Here is an 18,205-nt window from a genome sequence, read left to right as displayed (position 1 = left end):
GGAGAGTGCAAAACACTTATTTTCAAATCCTCGTCCTGTAGGCTCACAGCCTCTACCTATTGTTCCCGGTTAGCCAAGAGCATTTTCAGTTCGTAATGCTCCCCTTTTTGCTCACCAGCGCTCCTCTGGTGTTCACAAAAGTGATTGCGGTGGCTGTTGAAAGCGAGGTATCCCCAGCCTGTCATCAACCACCTTCAGAAGATGTAGGAGTTTTGGGGGGTTCAATATCAATTGGCCAAAGTTACACCAGACCCCTTCGCAGACACTCCCTTTCCTCTGGTCCATTCTGAATACTGACCTTTTTTTGCCTTTTCCCCAGAATGGAGAGTCCAGGACATTCTAGCTGTTACACCAATGTTTCAGCCGCTGTCCTGTGTCTCAGTGTGGCTGACTCTGAGGCTGCTGGGATTATTAGCCCCCTGCATCCTGTTTGTGTCACATGCCCGATGGCACATGTGGGCTCTACTGTGGGACCTGAAATTCCAGTGGACGCGACATCAGGGAAATTAGTCTGATTATATCTAGATGTCAGAGGAGTCTGCAAAAACTCTGCAATGGTGACTACTGGACCGGGATTGTGTCAGTGGCAGGCCCCTCTCCTTACCCCACCCACAGCTGGTGCTGGTCAGCGAAGCATCACTACTCGGTTGGGCAGGACCAGAGGACTCTGGTATCCAACGGAGACTCGGCTCGTTGGAGTTGAGAGCGATTAGCTTGGGGTAAAAAGCATTTCTGCTACCTTCAAAGGACAGCTGGTGTAGGTGCTCATAGACAACACTACCACCAAGTGGAACTGCAACAAGCAAGTGGGGTGGGGACCTGGGACCTGTGTACCAGGAGGCCTTGCACATCTGAAAGTGGCTGGATCGCCAATGGATTTCTCTGGTGGTGAACCACCTGGCGGGATCTTTAAATGTCAGTGCGGACGAACGCAGCCACATGCACCTAGCAGATCACAAATGGCAGCTACACCCAGAGGTGGCCCAGGCTGCCTTTCAGCAATAGGGAGAATCCTGGCTCCATCTTTCTGCCACCACCAAGAACGTGCAATGTCCGTACTTCTATGCTCTAGCGTTTCCAAAGCAGCTCTCGTTCGGAGGCACCTTCTGTCTAGAGTGAGGTTCGGAACTCCTGTTTGCCTTCGCCTCACTGCCTCTTCTGCCCGGGTTTTGAAAAAGATCAGGAGGAATGACTGGCCTAAGTCATCCTAGTAGCACTGGATTCAACCAGGAGAGTGTGGTACCCCAAACTCCTGGGCATGAGCATCCGTCCTCCGAACAAGCTGCCTCTTTGGGAGGGTCTTATGTCTCAACAGCAGGGCAGGGTTCTGCACTCGGGCCTGTGCACTTTACATCTCCATGCTTAAAGATGGAACTGTGACAGTTCACTGCCTTCGACTTGCACCCTATGGTTGTTGATGTCATCCTAGCGGCGAGGGGTGTCTACTAAATCTGTACGGCAGATGTTGGGACAATTTGTGGATTGGTGTGGCACCTCAATAATTGACCATTAGAAGGTAAAGTTGACTGAAGATTTTCTCTTTGTTTTGTCTGTTGCCTAGCAAGCACTTGTTTTGGATGCTGTTAAAGGCTACAAATCATCAATTTTGGCCTTCTTGTGGTTGCCAGATCAGCTCTTGTGATTTAAATTACCAGTTGTGATAAGGCTTTTGAAAGGTTTGCAACACTTATTCCCACCAAAGAATTTTGTGATTCCCAAGTGGGACATGAATTTAGTCCTCACCTTCTTGATTTGCACCCCTTTTGAACCGCTGCTCAGTAGTCCTTTGTGACTTCTGGCTTTGAAAACAGTCTTTCTCATCACCATAACATTGACTAGACATGTGAGGGAGCTTCAAGCTCTGTGTAATTCCATATTTATGCCAACCTCTTTCCAGATAAGTAAGTTTGGAGAACCCGAGCTTCCTTTCTATCGAAAGTGGTCAATCCTTTTCATGTCAGTCAGACTATCTCCCTTCTGGCATTCTTTGCTCCACCTCAACCCTCTAGGGAGGAAGAGAGGCACGGTAGTTTAGACTCTAAAAGAGCTTTGAATTTCTATATGGATCCTACCAGGGCAACGGCGAGTGGATTATCAGCTCTTTATAGGGTTTTTCAGAGCCCAGAAGAGTATTGCAGTGCAAAAGCAGACCATCTCCCAATAGATAGTTCTCGGCTTAAAGATCTGCTATGCACTGGCTATGAAGCAGCCTCTAGAGGGCGAATGAGCTCATTCCCAAGGGCCAAGGCTACTACCACTGTACATTTGTCAGGAAGCCACATGGGTTTTGGTGCACCCCAGCATGAAGCACTACTACCTCGACAGTCGGGTCCATCAAGAGGGAAATTTTTCTGCTCGGTCCCCCAGGACATTTTGGTCTGAGCCAGTTCACAGAGCCACCAACTTGGGGGGTACTGCTATGGTATCTATCTACAGGGTGAGGAATCTGTGGTTAGACGTCCCCATCAGGAGAACGAGTTATTTACCTTCGGTAACATTCTTTCTGGTGGATGCTCTATCTAACCTCAGATTCCTTACCGACCAGCCCACCTCCCCGCTCCTTGAACTGCACTCTTTTAGATCTAAAAATGTCCCACAGATGTGCACTCTGGTCATACCAATTTGCTGATGGGCTGTGTTTCTGAGGGCGCAAACTGCCTAGAAAGCAACAGACATCACCACGCATGTATGTCGCTTATATGCGGGCCACCACATCACCTCCGGAGTAGAACAATGACGTCTCAGAGCTGCATACCACCACCTACCAGCAGGAAGAGGTACCGTTAAAAGTTTCTGGATCCAGCCTGACACCTGGGGAATATTCACAAAGTGAGGTATCTGCAGTTAGATAGAATATCCACCAGAAAGATCCTTACCAAAGGTAAGTAACTTGTTTGTCTTGCACTTTTTTTGGTATAGAGAAAGATTGGGTCAGAGATGTTGTTTTTTTCATCTCATCTTTTACTTCGCAGCTTCATAGCTTGCAGTTGGCTTGCGTTGATCTCTGGAAACCCCCTCTGACTGATATGTCTCCCTTCTTTTTAGATCATGCTGGTGACAAGATAGAAACACCTCGCCAATGACGGAGACTTGGGACTGAGTCTCAGTGCCAAGGAGGATGCGGAGGTACCTTTTATTTATTTTACTATTACGTCCTAAAGTTTGTGTTCCAGCCACACAAGGGAGTAGTCCTAAAAATAAACTATCTCCCAGCCCCACTTTGAATGGTATGGGAGTAGGTGAACGCGCAAAGAGGCAATTTCAGTACTTACTAGAGAGTTCCACTGGAATTGCTTTCCAGATCAAAGATTCCTTCCTTCTTCCTTTCTTTTTTTCCTTCTTTCCGTTCCATCTATCTGTCCTTCTTTCAGATCCATCCTGCATTCTTTCCTTCCTTCTATATTTCCTTCTACACATTCTTTCCTCCATGCTGATTATTTGCTTATCACTCGTCTTTCTTAGTAATGTTTATCATTTCTGTTCCTCTGTGGAACTGTTTGTTGGTTCCATACCAACCAATGCCCCAACTTACACCTGCCTAATGCTATCTTCTTCCTTGTAGTGTTACTTATTAACTTCTGTTTCTGTCTTGTAAACTGAGTCACCGATCAACGTTGAGAGGGTTTATAAAGAGCAATTTATTCTGAGCAGAGGATCCCGCGGGAGGAGCATGTGCTTCTCTACGCCATTGGCGCCACAGACTGTGGGGACTGCTAGACTCCTGTTTTTCCTAGGTACCGTTTGCTCTCTGTACAGGTGCTTCATGGTCCCCTGATGTTACCCTTACTGCCTGCTTTATGTACAGGTTCCACATGGTCTCCAGCATTACATTACATATTCTGTGCTAAGAATCACCTGTGCCAGTCCCAGCCTTTTCATAAAATTCATGTCTCTCTCTGAAACATTTTCCTGAGAGAGCATTGATCTGGGCATCAAAGGAGAGTTGATCATCAGACCAGATGCCCACATTTTATACTTAAGGCTTGGGAGCTGGTAAAGGGCCAAGGCTGTCAGGCCACCATGCATTGGACCAGATATTAATGTGCTTGCCCTGGACCAATGCCTCCATCTTCCCTACATTCAGTTTCAAGCAGATTAGGTTTATCCAGGCAGACCTCTGAAGGACCAGAGCAGAAGGAAGAGGCCGTGAGCTCGCAGTTCTGAGGACCAGCAATCACACTTTGAAATCCCTGTTCCTAAAGCATTCATGGAGGATAATAACGCGAAGGTATTCACCGGTTCCAGTCTGTAATCATAATGTGGTACTAACCAGGCTCGTGTGCCCTTCTTTTGAATCCATGCACTCAGGTCCACTTCAATTTTAATCATGGATAGTTGGTTTCTTTTTTTTTTAATATAACTTTTTATTGAAAACCAATTTCACAGCAGTGTATCAGACTCGACATTTAGTTGACATCTCTACTGACCAAATATATATACAGGTGTTGGAGACAACCAATACTAGACTCATGACATTCAACAAAAACCCCAGTCTCTTAATAAAGCAGCCTAGAAATGGTTACTTCCCCATCCTGGGATTCGGAACTTCTCCCAGATAGAGCATAGCTAACGGTCTTCTGTCTTCGAGTCACTGTGCGTTTCCCTGTGCCTCTAGTAAAGCCCGCCTCTCCCTCTGAAGCTCAACTGTAGGAGAAATGCAAATGTCCCCCCTGTATTTGTTCCAACTTCCCCACTAATGATTCCACTTTCGCGGGCAGCCCCGGTGTTTGTAAACCGTTTTCTCAGCCACCATGGCCAGATCCATATCCGAGGCCCAAGCGCGTAGCATCGACATTGTATCTACTCCCCATTTCTGCGCAATATTCCTTTTGGCAATGGCCCACCCCAAGGCCGCCCACTCCCGCTCCATTTGGGTGAGGTCTGTCGCTTCCCACACATTAAGGAGGCAGAGCCGGGGAGAAGGAGCGACAGGCTTGTCTATGGACCTCGCCATTTGTCGGGTAACCTCTGTCCAGTACTGCTGGATGTGGGGGCATGTCCAGAGGACGTGTAGAAATGTCCCTATTTGGTGACAGTGTTGTAAACAAAGCGCATCAGGACGTCGTCCCAATTTATGCAACAATTTCGCATCAAAATACACCCGATGCAAAATTTTGAGCTGAACTAGGCGAAGCCGCATCGACATTGCCACCTCACGAGGGGAGGCAAGCGCCTCGGTCCAGTCCTCGTCAGCCATTTCCCCCAAGTCATCCTCCCATCTGGCTCTTAATTTCCGCATTCGGTCTGCCCGATTGTTAATTAATTTTTTGTATGTCAAAGAGATAGCCTTGCGGTCCATCGGGTCCAATAGCAGTCTGTCTTCTAGCGGAGAGGAGTCTGGAAGGGGGGTGTCCGCGGGGAGAGCGCTATCGACAGCGTGGCTAATCTGAAGATATCGAAAATACTCCGACGGTGCCAGCTGATATTTAAGTTGGAGCTCCGCAAATGACACCCTTTTGCCTTTTATCCAAACATCCCCAACCAAGTCAGGTCCCATTTATCAAAACCTGCGCAGCCGCTCAGCCGCCCCAGACAATCCGGCTCCCAGAGTGGGGTGGCCCTAGTTAGCCGCCCATGCCAACCCATACGTCGCTGGAGCCCGTGCCGAATCTCTTCTGTCCGGGCCGTAGGACCAGTCAAATCTAGTTTTTTATGGTTTGAGTCTAATGCTTTATTATACCCCCCCTTTCCCAACAACCAGCGGTCAGTCCGGAAACTGGGATCATCGTGAGCTCCGAACACCCATTGATTGATGGCGATCAGGTGCGCCGCCTGGTAATAAAGGCGTAGAAAGTTGCTTTCTTGATAGCAATTACTTCCTTAAGAAGAGTCCGTGAGATGCATGGTATGCCCAGATTGAGTATTACTTAAAACAGCCCTAAATTATTGCCAAAAGTTATATCCTCTTTTCACCTGAACCAAAATAATGAGCTACCAGTTTTCTTTTCCAATCCAGATTATGTAGCAAAGAGGCCTCTCCATACACTAGATGTAAAAAGAGCACTGATGCAGCATTCCATTGATAGAACCAAATCTTTCAGTAAAACACAACAGTTGTTTGTTGCCTTTTCAAAACCTAGGAAAGGGCCAGCAACATCTAAGCAAGGTATCTCTATATGGCTAATAAATGCATCCAGACATGTTACATCAAGGCAGGTGCTTCTATGGCTTTTCTGGTTAACATTCCCATAGCGGACATCTGCAAAGCAGCTACATGGTCAACTCCGCACACATTTACTAAACACTACTTTGTAGACATCCTAGCATGACAGCAGGCATGTTTTGGACAGACTGTACTCAGAACTTTTATCTCAAGCATCTGCAGCACCCAATGGCTAACCACCAATAGGGAAGAACTGCTTTACAATCTACGTAGAGCATGCGTATCTATAGCCACACATGCTACGAATGCATTACGTTATTTACTCTGTAAGCATCTATTTGTCGCTTGTCTTGCAGTAGACTCACATACGCCCACCCACCTCCCCGGAAGTCATTGGTTGTCTTAGACACTGTTTATTTTGCTGTATGTATTGTACATATTTTCTTACTTTATACTTAAAATGTAGGATCAGCACCATGTACTATTTCTAGCTCCACTAGCCTGTGTGAAAAACAATCTTAACAGTGTAGCCGATGACCATGTGCATTGCCACAGAGAGGAGTCGTCACGACGCCTGTGACTCATGGCTTCTTCAAAGAAAAGCAAGTTACAAATGCCGAGCCCAACACTAAATGGCATGAATATGTAGAGCATGTGAATGTACAGCAGTGCATGCCACAAACAGATGCTTATCGGGTAAGTAACATGATCTTTACTGGAAATTATCTCTGCTGTGGAAGTTTTCAGGCTTCACTTCATACCTCATGTTCTCTGCCTCTCCGTACCTCGCATGTGACTGCTCAGAGGAGACAGTCTAGATGCAGGTCTTGTGGTGTTCTTGTAGGTTAGTCATTCGACAGTGCCTGCCACAGGAGCTATGCCTTACATGCAAGCCATGTGTATCACGAGATATAGAGGGCTGGGGCAGAGGCAATCACATGAAAGGTGTGCCTTACACATGACTAGCACAGACCAAGTCTTACTTTCCATAATCCTTTCAGATGTGGTAGAAAGATTCCTTGGTGATCCGAGCTGCAGAGAGCTTCATACCTCCCCTAGGCCATTTGTGATAATCCTAGGAAACCTCAGCCGGTAATGTGCATGCTGCGTATTTCTCTGCATGTCCTGCTTATCAGAAGCCTGTACTGGTGGGGCTGTAGCAGCCTTTAGGGGTTTAAAAACTAGCACCCTAAGTTTGACTATAGTAACATCTGACATGAGTACTTTAACACTGGTGGATATGTGCCAAATAAAGAGTCGGTGTATTTTCAGTTTTTAAGCCCTCGATTTCCTGTAATTTCGTTGTTAGACCTGGCATCTTTTGCCGTGATTTCCCCAGTCTTTTTGCTTCTGACTTCCTGTTTGTGACTTCGTGCTGAACTTCGTTCTTGGTGGTTTTAGGACTCTGGGCTCTTTGACTGCTGACCAGTGCTGAAGTGCATGTGTTGCTTGACTAAAATGTAATGGTATTTGGTATGCTAGTATGTCCCTAGTACAGTGCTCTACCTGTGCCTGGGGCCTGTAAGTCAAATGCTGCAGCACGTATTGGGCCACCCACCTGAGCACCCCTTCAAACTTGTCTCAGGCCTGTCACCGCAGCACCAGTGTGTGCTGTCTGACTGCCCCGGTGACCTGGCAAGTCCACCTTCCTTGACCGGCCAAAATCTTCCCTTTTATTACATGTAAGGCTCCCTTAAGGTATGAATAGGTAGCCCCATGGACAGGGTGCAGTGTATTTAAAAGGTAGGACATGTACGCGTGGGTTTTACATGTCCTAGTAGTGACCAATTTTTTTTATTTGTTTTCACTACTTCAAGAACTCTCTGTCCCATAGGTTAGCATTGGAGCTGCCTTGTAACATCTTACAAGCATATCTGCCAATCGGGAGCAGATAGAAAATTGAAGTCTGATGTCTCTGGACTCCTAATTTAAAAGCACATCTTTTAGTAAAGTTGTTTTTTTAAATTGCAGGCCTAAAAATGTCACTTTTAGAAAGCTTTAAACATACATGGTATCCAGATAGATCATTTACAACCAATTAATGGATGAACTGAACCTTGGGCTAAAATTCCAAAGCCTGTTGTGATTATTTCACTTTTCTTTTAATTTTTTTTTAGAAAGAACAAGATTATACCATTAATTTCATGTCATCTTGTCGAGCAACATTTATTTTCAATTAACATATGTATGTATTCAACACTGTAAAGCATTCTTAGACAGAAAAATCCAAACACAACACAGTGAATAACGATAAAGCAACTCAATAAACGTGTATAACATTTCAAAAAGTGATAGAACGTGATAAAACCTATATGACCAGTCCCTTGTTTGATTTCTAAACACTAGGCGGACAATAGTAGTTCATTGACGGAAAGTTTTTTACAACAGTCCTGCCAGTGTTATTTGCTCTGGGATTGATAATTTTAAGGAGTGTTGTCCATATGGGGAAGTGATAATGTAGAAATTCCCTCGTGGCACACCCTGAGCACCCTGAAGCACTGGAGTCAGGGCAAGGAAGGGAAGGGTCTTGTGCACTACAAAGGAGTTTCTTTGAAGCCTCCCTAGTTCAAAGGCCAAAATGGGCGTAAGTACTGGATCTCTGATACCATATACTTGGAACACTCTGGACTGAGGGCATTCTGCCAAGAAGAAGAGCTGTTGTGCTGCTAGGATGGACTGCCACTTTGCTGCTTGCTTAGCTATGTTAGTCTGCTGCTTCTGTCCTGGGAGTGAGAGGACTGGACTTTGCTCTCTACAGTCTGCTTTATAAGGTTGTCCAAGGGCTTGAGCTGAGCTTGCCACCTGTTGGAAGTCTCAGGGCCTCAAAGACTTCAACCGTAGCACCTGGGTTCCTCTGCTGGGAGTACTGCTTGCCAAGTGGTAGCAAATCCAGTTCCTGGGCCTTTGGAAGTGAGCTCCATGTTACAAGAAGAAATCGACACAGAGCAACTCCCAAACCGGCACCTGCCTGGAACTTTGACACTGTGCCGCTGCCCATTCTGCAGCCATGATCCACGCATGACACAGCGACTGTGACTTACAACGCAGGCTCGGACGACGATGCCACGCCTCTGAAGAACCACCACTTCGGGAGTCTCGAGCACTGCACCACTGATGTCTGCGATGCAGCTCTCCGACTCCAGCGCCACAGCTGTGGCCCAATGATTCGACCTCAATGCCATACACCCAAAGCCTTGCAGCTTGGCCTCCATCTTCATCATTGACCCTGCAGGAACTGAGGGTCATCTCAGCACCCACAGCATCAGTTCCCCTCTACCCCGCAATGTCCCTGAGCGTCAATGACTCCCCGACTCTGCCTCGCCACCAGGAACTGACACCTTACTTGCTTCGGTGATGCCTCACCTCCTTCGTGCAATGCATTGTCCTCGAGTGCCGGAGTTCCAATGACCTGCATAGCAGTAAGGAACCAACGATGCCTTGCCTCCCCGACACCTCACCACCCCTGCGTCTTGCACCGTCTTTGGCATTCAGCATCTACAAGGTCCTGTACCAGGGTCTGCATGACCCCCGATACCGGTCCTCACTCCCCAAGTGTGGACTGACTTTATGGAGTAGTCAACATCAAATGCGACCAGATAGCCAGCCCCTTTGGAGCTATTGTGTTTCCACAAGTCATACTTAATCTAATCTTGGAAAACTCGTATTCTGATTTGTGTATGTATGTTGGATTATTTTTGTCATTTTGGTTGTGTTCTACTTAGATAAATATTACCTATTTTTCTAAACTGGTGTGGAGTACTTTTGTGGTGTTTTCACTGTTACTGTGTATGTGTGCAAATACTTTACACATTGACTCTGGGGATAAGCCCGACTGCTCTTACCAGCTGCCAAGGGGGTGAGCACAGACTAATAGTAGCATATACCTTACTTACCCTTACTAGAATGAGGGTCCCTACTTGGACAGAATGCGAACCCCTGCCAACTAAATACCCAGTCTCTAACAGTCATCAAGAGCAACAAGCATTGGCAGTACAAATCGGTCTTGCAAGAGCGATTGGCTTTGCCAATATGTTTTAGCAATTTTGTACACCAGCGTGGTTGCTGTTCAGCATGGCTACAAGTTAGTGGGGTAAAAAAAGAGTATTATGGAGTGTGCGTGGGATGGAGTGTGCGTAGAATGCTGTAGATTGTCGTGGAGGGAGTAGAGTGTCATAGAGTGGACGGGTGTGGAGTGGACTGGAGTGGCATAGAGTGTCATGGGGTGGCATAGAGGTTGTTGTGTAGAATTGTAGATTGGCGTAGAGAGGAGTAGATTGTTATGGAGTGGTATTGAATGGAATAGAGTGTTCTAAAGTTGTGTAGCATAAACTGGCATAGAGGGAGTTTTGTAGAGGGTCATTGAGTGGCATGGAGTGCAGTGGCATGGAGTGGAGTGGTATAGAGTGGAGTAGAGTTTAACGGAGTAAAGCACAATATAGTGGTGTATCGTACAGTGGAGTGTCATGGAGTAGAGTGACCTAGAGTGAAATGTAAAGTACAGTGGTGCAGAGTAGTCTGATATAGGGGGCAGTGGTGTAGAGTACATTGGTTATGATTAAAGTGGTGGTGAGTGCTTTGACGTAGAGTGGCATAGTGTGCAGCGACAGAGTGGTATAGAGTGCAGTGGCATAGAGTAGAGGGGTGCAGAGTAGATTGTAGTGGCATTAGAGTAGATTGTTTCAGAGTGGGGTGAAGTGGCGTAGAGTGGAGTGCTGCTTGGTAGAGTGCAGAGGTGTAGAGTGGCATAGAGTGCAGTTGCTTAGAGTGGTGTAGAGTGCAGTGGTGCAAAATGGATTAGAGGCATAGAGTGTAGTGGAGTAGAGTGTAGCGGAATAGAGTATAGTGGTGTAGGGTGCAGTAGAGTGGGGCAGAGTAGAACAGAGGCATAGAGCGCAGTGGTGTAGAGTGGCGTAGACTGCAGTGTTGCAGAGCTGAGGGGCATTGAGTTCAGTGGCAGAGAGTGCAGTCTTGCTGAGTAGAGTGTAGTGGTGCAGAGAGCAGTGGCCAGAGTACAGTGGTGCAGAGTAGAATAGTGTCTTCGCGCGCAAGTGTAGAGTGGCGTGGTGTGCATTGGTGTGGAGTGCTGTAGAGTATGGTGGCCTAGAGTGCGGTGGTGCAGAGCAGTTGGTGTAGAGTGCAATGGCGAAGTGCATTAGTTTTGAGTAAAGTGGTGTTGACTGTATTGGCGTAGCATGCAGTCGTTTAGAGTAGAGTGGCTTGGAGTAAAGTGGTGCAGAGTAGAGGGACGAGTGCAGTGGCATAGAGTAGATTGCTTCAGAGTAGAGTGAAGTTGCGTAGAAAGGAGTGGTGCAGGGTAGAGTGCAATGGCATAGAGTAGTGGTGTAGAGTAAAGTGGAGTGGCCTAGACTGGAGTGGTGTATAGTGCAGTGGCAAAGAGTGCCGTGATGCATAGTAGAGTGGTGAGTGCAGTCGTACACAGTAGATTACAGTGATGTAGAGTGCAGTGGCTTAGAGTGCAGTGAGAAAGAGTGGTGCAGAGTAGAGTGGCATAGAGTTCAGTGGTTGAGAGTGCAGTGAGAGAGTAGAGTGTTGTCGAGTGCAGTGGAGGAGAGTAGGGCAGAGTAAAGTGATGTAGAGTACAGTGGCTTAGAGTATAGTGATGTACATTGCAGAGTATATTGGGGTAGAGTGCAGTGGCATAGAGTAGATTGGTTTTGAGTAAAGTGGTGTAGAGTATATTGAGTAAAGTGGTGTAGAGTACATTGACGTTGAGTGCAGTGGCACAGAATAGAGTGGAGTGGTGCAAGGTAGATTGCAGTGGTGTAGAGTGGAATGGTGCAGAGTGGAGTAGAGTGCAACGGCGTAGAGCTATTGTTTTAGAGTAGTGTAGTGTCATAGAGTGCAGTGGCTTAGAGTGAAGTTGTGCAGAGTGAAGAGACGCAGAGTAGAGTGGTGTACAGTACATTAGTGCAGAGTAAAGTGCTGTGGCATAGGGTGCATTGGTGTAAAGAAGAGTGGTGTAGAGTTCAGTGGTAGACAGCGCTGTGTTAGAGTGTAAGGTGCATTGACAGACTGAAGTAGTACAGAGTGGAATGGTGCAGAGTAGAGTGCATTGGCATAGAGTAGAGTGGTTCAGTGGCATAGAGTGCAGTGGTGTATAGTAGAGTTGCTTAGAGTGCATTGACATGGAGTGCAGTGGCATAGAGTGCATTGGTGCAAAGAAGAGTGGTGTAGAGTTCAGTGGTGGACAGCGCTGTGTTACAGAGTGTAAGGTGCATTGACATAGACTGTAGTAGTACAGAGTGGAATGGTGCAGAGTAGAGTGCATTGGCATAGAGTAGAGTGGTTCAGTGGCATAGAGTGCAGTGGTGTATAGTAGAGTGGCTTAGAGTGCATTGGTGTAAAGAAGAGTGGTGTAGAGTTCAGTGGTGGACAGCGCTGTGTTAGAGTGTAAGGTGCATTGATAGACTGAAGTAGTACAGAGTGGAATGGTGCAGAGTAGAGTGCATTGGCATAGAGTAGAGTGGTTCAGTGGCATAGAGTGCAGTGGTGTATAGTAGAGTTGCTTAGAGTGCATTGACATGGAGTGCAGTGGCATAGAGTGCATTGGTGCAAAGAAGAGTGGTGTAGAGTTCAGTGGTGGACAGAGCTGTGTTACAGAGTGTAAGGTGCATTGACATAGACTGTAGTAGTACAGAGTGGAATGGTGCAGAGTAGAGTGCATTGGCATAGAGTAGAGTGGTTCAGTGGCATAGAGTGCAGTGGTGTATAGTAGAGTGGCTTAGAGTGCATTGGTGCAAAGAAGAGTGGTGTAGAGTTCAGTGGTGGACAGAGCTGTGTTACAGAGTGTAAGGTGCATTGATAGACTGAAGTAGTACAGAGTGGAATGGTGCAGAGTAGAGTGCATTGGCATAGAGTAGAGTGGTTCAGTGGCATAGAGTGCAGTGGTGTATAGTAGAGTGGCTTAGAGTGCATTGACATGGAGTGCAGTGGCATAGAGTGCATTGGTGCAAAGAAGAGTGGTGTAGAGTTCAGTGGTGGACAGCGCTGTGTTACAGAGTGTAAGGTGCATTGACATAGACTGTAGTAGTACAGAGTGGAATGGTGCAGAGTAGAGTGCATTGGCATAGAGTAGAGTGGTTCAGTGGCATAGAGTGCAGTGGTGTATAGTAGAGTGGCTTAGAGTGCATTGGTGCAAAGAAGAGTGGTGTAGAGTTCAGTGGTGGACAGCGCTGTGTTACAGAGTGTAAGGTGCATTGACAGACTGAAGTAGTACAGAGTGGAATGGTGCAGAGTAGAGTGCATTGGCATAGAGTAGAGGGGTTCAGTGGCATAGATTGCAGTGGTGTATAGTAGAGTGGCTTAGAGTGCATTGACATCGAGTGCAGTAGCATAGAGTGGTGAAGAGTAGAGTGGCATCGAGAACAGTGGCGTAAGGTACAGTGGTGCATACCAGAGAGCTGTGCTGCCTGGTGGGCTTCGACAGGGCGCGTCACTTGAGCTGAACCAGGTGGCTTCCGTGCAAAATCTGAACTTCAGATACAAAGAGGCCCCAGAAAGTTTTTAGAAGGCGCACGGCCTTTTTGTCTCTAATTGTGTTCCCCTGACTGGTTCCTGGAGTGGCCCTTGTCTGCTGTTGGGTCCCTGCCCGTCTGTCCCATGCTCGTTAGGGTTGTGTAAACAGATCCATCTTGCCTGCTTCTACCATCAGCATGAACAGAGCCTCTTTATATCTGCTCTCTTTACTTACACATCTCTCACAAGGGTCACTTCATCCTTTGCACCATTGATGTATATATTTCTTATCATGTTGGGTTTTCTTGGCTTGAAGGCTCTTGAATTCTGTCCTGAGTTGCGTCGCTTTGTAAAACGCTTCGCCAATGAACAGGGATTTATACAATGATACGGACTCGTGGGTGGTAGAGATGATATCCCGCAATCTGTGAGCCCAGTCAGCTGGCACTCTCTATGGTTGGTTGCGAATTTAAATCACTGATATTTCATGACTAGCTAAGTACACGATCTGTACACCAGGGTCGCTAGGTTCAAATCCCAGCATGACCTCTTGTTGAACTTGTGTGATCTTGTGAACTTCACTTGATCTCCCTTTGCCTCGGTTCCCCTCTGTGCCCGACCAGGACCACCTACACGGATGCTGAATGTTTGTTGTAATTCTTTGAAACAAGCGAACACTCAAACTGTATGAAAATGTTGAATATAAAAATATATTTTCTGATTGGTGTCTCGTTGCTCTGCAGTATTTTCTTTGTCTGCTTTCCACTGTTCTCTCCCAGCCTCCTCCTCTCCTGCATCTGTTTCTGCTGTGACTGCTGTGGCTGTAAACCGGTGTCAGAGGCTCCTGCCAGCTGGGAGACTCCGAGGCCGTTTGATCTGCAGGAAGAGAGGATGCTGGCCCTAGTCTTGTCAGTACTCTGCCCTCTGTACATTTCTATGTGTAAATAGTAAACGCCGGTTGTAGTATGCCCAAGGTAAACAAACACGGGTGATGCCAGGCGGGCACAGTTCCTTTATTGGCACAAACACCTGGGCCCCGCAGCCAGTGTTTTCAGCTGGCACACGGCTTTCCGTTTGGCGCAAATGTGCATTTTGTGCAGCAGCAGAACAATGTTTTTCTGTGCACTGGCAAACCTTGAACTCTTGGTTTATTTCAGGGTCTCCCCCTCATATCGGTTTGATGCTTAAGTATTTCTAGCAGATGACCTAGAAGGTAAACCACGGCTGGCCTAGTGTTAGTTTTTAGGCCTGAGGAGGGGGGGGGGGCTTGCTTGCACCCCCTTCTGCAGCCTTGAGCAGCTCGTCTTGCTCACTCAGTTCTCTCTGGCCCGGGGGCTGTTGGCTACTCCAAGCCTCTGCTACTCATGGTAACTTTACTCTATAAAGAGGGGGACATTTAAGTTACTGTCATATAAATATATTCAGAAACCACCTGCGTGAAGGGGCTCTGTTGCTTAATTCCAAAGTGAGAAAGAAGCACAGCTTAGGAAGATGGCTCTGCTTGGAAGAGTTTGGAACCACAGCCCAGGGGAGAAGGGTGGTCAGTGCTGTGCTGTTAGGAGGGACCTGGGCTAGAAGCCAGGGGAGAAGGGTGGTCAGTGCTGTGCTGTTAGGAGGGACCTGGACTCGAGGCCAGGGGAGAAGGGTGGTCTGTGCTGTGCTGTTAGGAGGGACCTGGACTCGAGGCCAGGGGAGAAGGGTGGTCTGTGCTGTGCTGTTAGGAGGGACCTTGACTCAGCCCAGGTGGGAAGGGTGGTCTGTGCTGTGCTGTTCGGAGGGACCTGGACTCGAAGCCACCTGACCTGGACTCAGCCCAAGGGAGAAGGGTGGTCTGTGCTGTTAGAAGGGACCTGGACTCGAGGCCAGGGGAGAAGGGTGGTCTGTGCTGTGCTGTTAGGAGGGACCTGGACTCGAGGCCAGGGGAGAAGGGTGGTCAGTGCTGTGCTGTTAGGAGGGACCTGGGCTAGAAGCCAGGGGAGAAGGGTGGTCTGTGCTGTGCTGTTAGGAGGGACCTGGACTCGAGGCCAGGGGAGAAGGGTGGTCTGTGCTGTGCTGTTAGGAGGGACCTGGGCTAGAAGCCAGGGGAGAAGGGTGGTCTGTGCTGTGCGGAGGGACCTGGACTCGAGGCCAGGGGAGAAGGGTGGTCTGTGCTGTGCTGTTAGGAGGGACCTGGGCTAGAAGCCAGGGGAGAAGGGTGGTCTGTGCTGTGCTGTTAGGAGGGATCTTGACTCAGCCCAGGGGAGAAGGGTGGTCTGTGCTGTGCTGTTAGGAGGGACCTGGGCTAGAAGCCACCTGACCTGGACTCAGCCCAGGGGAGAAGGGTGGTCTGTGCTGTGCTGTTAGGAGGGACCTGGGCTCGAAGCCACCTGACCTGGACTCAGCCCAGGGGAGAAGGGTGGTCTGTGCTGTTAGAAGGAACCTGGGCTCGAAGACCGGGGAGAAGGGAGGTCGGTGCTGTGCTGTTGTTAGGGACCTGGACTCGAGGCCAGGGGAGAAGGGTGGTCTGTGCTGTGCTGTTAGGAGGGACCTTGACTCAGCCCAGGTGGGAAGGGTGGTCTGTGCTGTGCTGTTCGGAGGGACCTGGACTCGAAGCCACCTCAACTTGACTCAGCCAGGGGAGAAGGCTCGAGCGCAGAAGAATGACCAGAGCGAAGACTTTATGGAAAGAGAAAAGAACAACTTGGGTAGTAACGAGTGCTATAAAAGTTGTAGTAAGAAGAGAAAAACACCATCTGATGTTTTCAGTAAATAGTACATTGCAAAAACCAGTGACGTTTCTTTAGGTCAATGGTTACCACCTCTGCCCATGTCACCACATGCCACATCCTAAACTGATGACCCAACTCCTCCCATGACGTCACAGATAGGCCTGGGTGGTAAATTCCGTTTCACTCGCTGAATTTGTGGAATTTGGGTAATTTCTCATTCCGTGGAGAACATGGAATTGCCAAAAATTCTGCGATCTGCAGCTTCGCTGATTTTTTTGCTTGTTCGCGCTTTCAAAATGCGTGTTCACAAGATATTTCCCCCCCCCCCGAGCACGCAAACAGTATTCGCGAACAAGAAAAAAGCATCGCGAACGGGCAGAACAAGCAATTCCGCGTGTTCGCGGAATTTCTGCGTGCTCACGGAGATTCTTTTACCGTTTCGCGGAGCTTTGCGTAGCGCAACTACGCAAATTCCGCCCACCCCTAGTCACAGAGGGGGTAATAGCAGCGGCCCTCCAGATGTTGTAATTGAGGTTACTCTCCACTACGCAGGCAAAGTAAATGGTGCTTTTCTTGACTGCTGGGTGGGTGTAAATGATAGACGTAGGCGACGTAAACTGTTTCATTCTGCACCATCTAGAAACCTTAAAGGGTCCTATTGCAGTCCCCAGAGGCAGAAGAGAGGAAGGTGTCCCAGACACTTGGGAGTTGTAAATGATGACCTTCAAGAGCACACACGAGGCATAGTTGACGTCATGCTCAACAACACAGGGGTGTTGTTTAGAAGCCACTAATGCTGTTAACATCAACACTAGAGTAGGTGTTACTTAGGTCACTCAAGAACGCCTAAGAGATATCTAGAAATCTATAGCGATCATAGAAGGATCTGATGTTAATAACGGATGCATGTGATTCTAACTCCTAAAGTCCCAAAGAGAAATCTAACCAAGGGCAAGAAAACCTGAAGACGATTTGATGCCCAGGGCACTGCCTCCAGTAATATAAATATATGATGGAGGGCGTGCGCTAAGCTTTAACGACCTATTACAGCCAACCAGATGTTCAGAAAGGATACGTTACTTACCTGTAATCCTAGTTCTCGTCCAGGGGTGTACTCATCCAAGTCATAAGCACTGAATTGTCCCGCCCATGTGTGGGGACCCTGGAGTATAAACAAAATACATATATATCTGTATGTTTAGGCAAAAAAGTATGTAGTACCTCCAAACATACATATATACATGTGCATATATAAATTACATACATAAATATGCAGCCTAAAAACCATCCAATTGGCTAAGAAGCCAAAATTGCATTGGATTTTTCATTTAAAAGAAAAATATATATCTATATAGCATTTCCGTAACATAGAAATTGCACTCCTTTGGTGTTTCAACATAACCTTTTATTTTCAAAGACAAAGGCAAGTGATAGCAGGCAGTTAGCCCATAGGCTGCATAGAGAAAACACAACAGTAATAAAACTGGCGATGTGCCTTTAAGACCTTCAAGACCTCCAAGCTCCCATCATGCCCCACAGGTGACAGTTAGGTATATTCTTTGTTCCGGCTCCTTCTATGAGGATCCTGGAGCATTGAGCTGGTCAGATTTTGGCCCTTTTTGTCAAAAATTAGTTTTCTACAGTTTTTTCTCTACTTTCAGTCGACTTCTTTAACTGCTGGCTATCTTTTGTAGCTGTTTTCTGACAAGTTTGAGAAGATTTTCTTGTCAGAGATGCCAGCATTATTCAACAAATTCCCTTCCTGTGGGCAGAAGATGGCTAAGTCTGATCCACACTGTGTTTGTGTTGTGTATTTGCCATCATCGCAAAATCCTGATAAGTGTCACTATTTTCTGCACTTCTCCGAGAGCACACTTCAGGACAGAGAAAGGATCAACCTACATGCCTTACAGGAGAG

At 47.4% G+C, this 18,205-nt stretch overlaps 1 protein-coding gene across 13 annotated transcripts in view; it reads left to right on the top strand.

The window, feature by feature from the left end:
* The window catches only part of ST3GAL3 (ST3 beta-galactoside alpha-2,3-sialyltransferase 3), a 1,226,061-nt gene that overhangs the window by 183,078 nt on the left and 1,024,778 nt on the right, over window positions 1-18,205 (top strand). For all 13 annotated transcript variants that reach the window (XM_085602933.1, XM_085602932.1, XM_085602940.1 and 10 more), the window contains exon 2: window positions 3,046-3,126. The gene's annotated coding sequence lies outside the window, so the exon portion shown is untranslated. The remainder of the gene's footprint in view (window positions 1-3,045; window positions 3,127-18,205) is intronic.

The sequence above is a fragment of the Triturus cristatus genome, chromosome 4_2 (assembly GCF_964204655.1).
Source record: "Triturus cristatus chromosome 4_2, aTriCri1.1, whole genome shotgun sequence".
Classification (NCBI taxonomy): Eukaryota; Metazoa; Chordata; class Amphibia; order Caudata; family Salamandridae; genus Triturus; species Triturus cristatus.
This window is presented reverse-complemented; position numbering and strand designations above follow the sequence as displayed.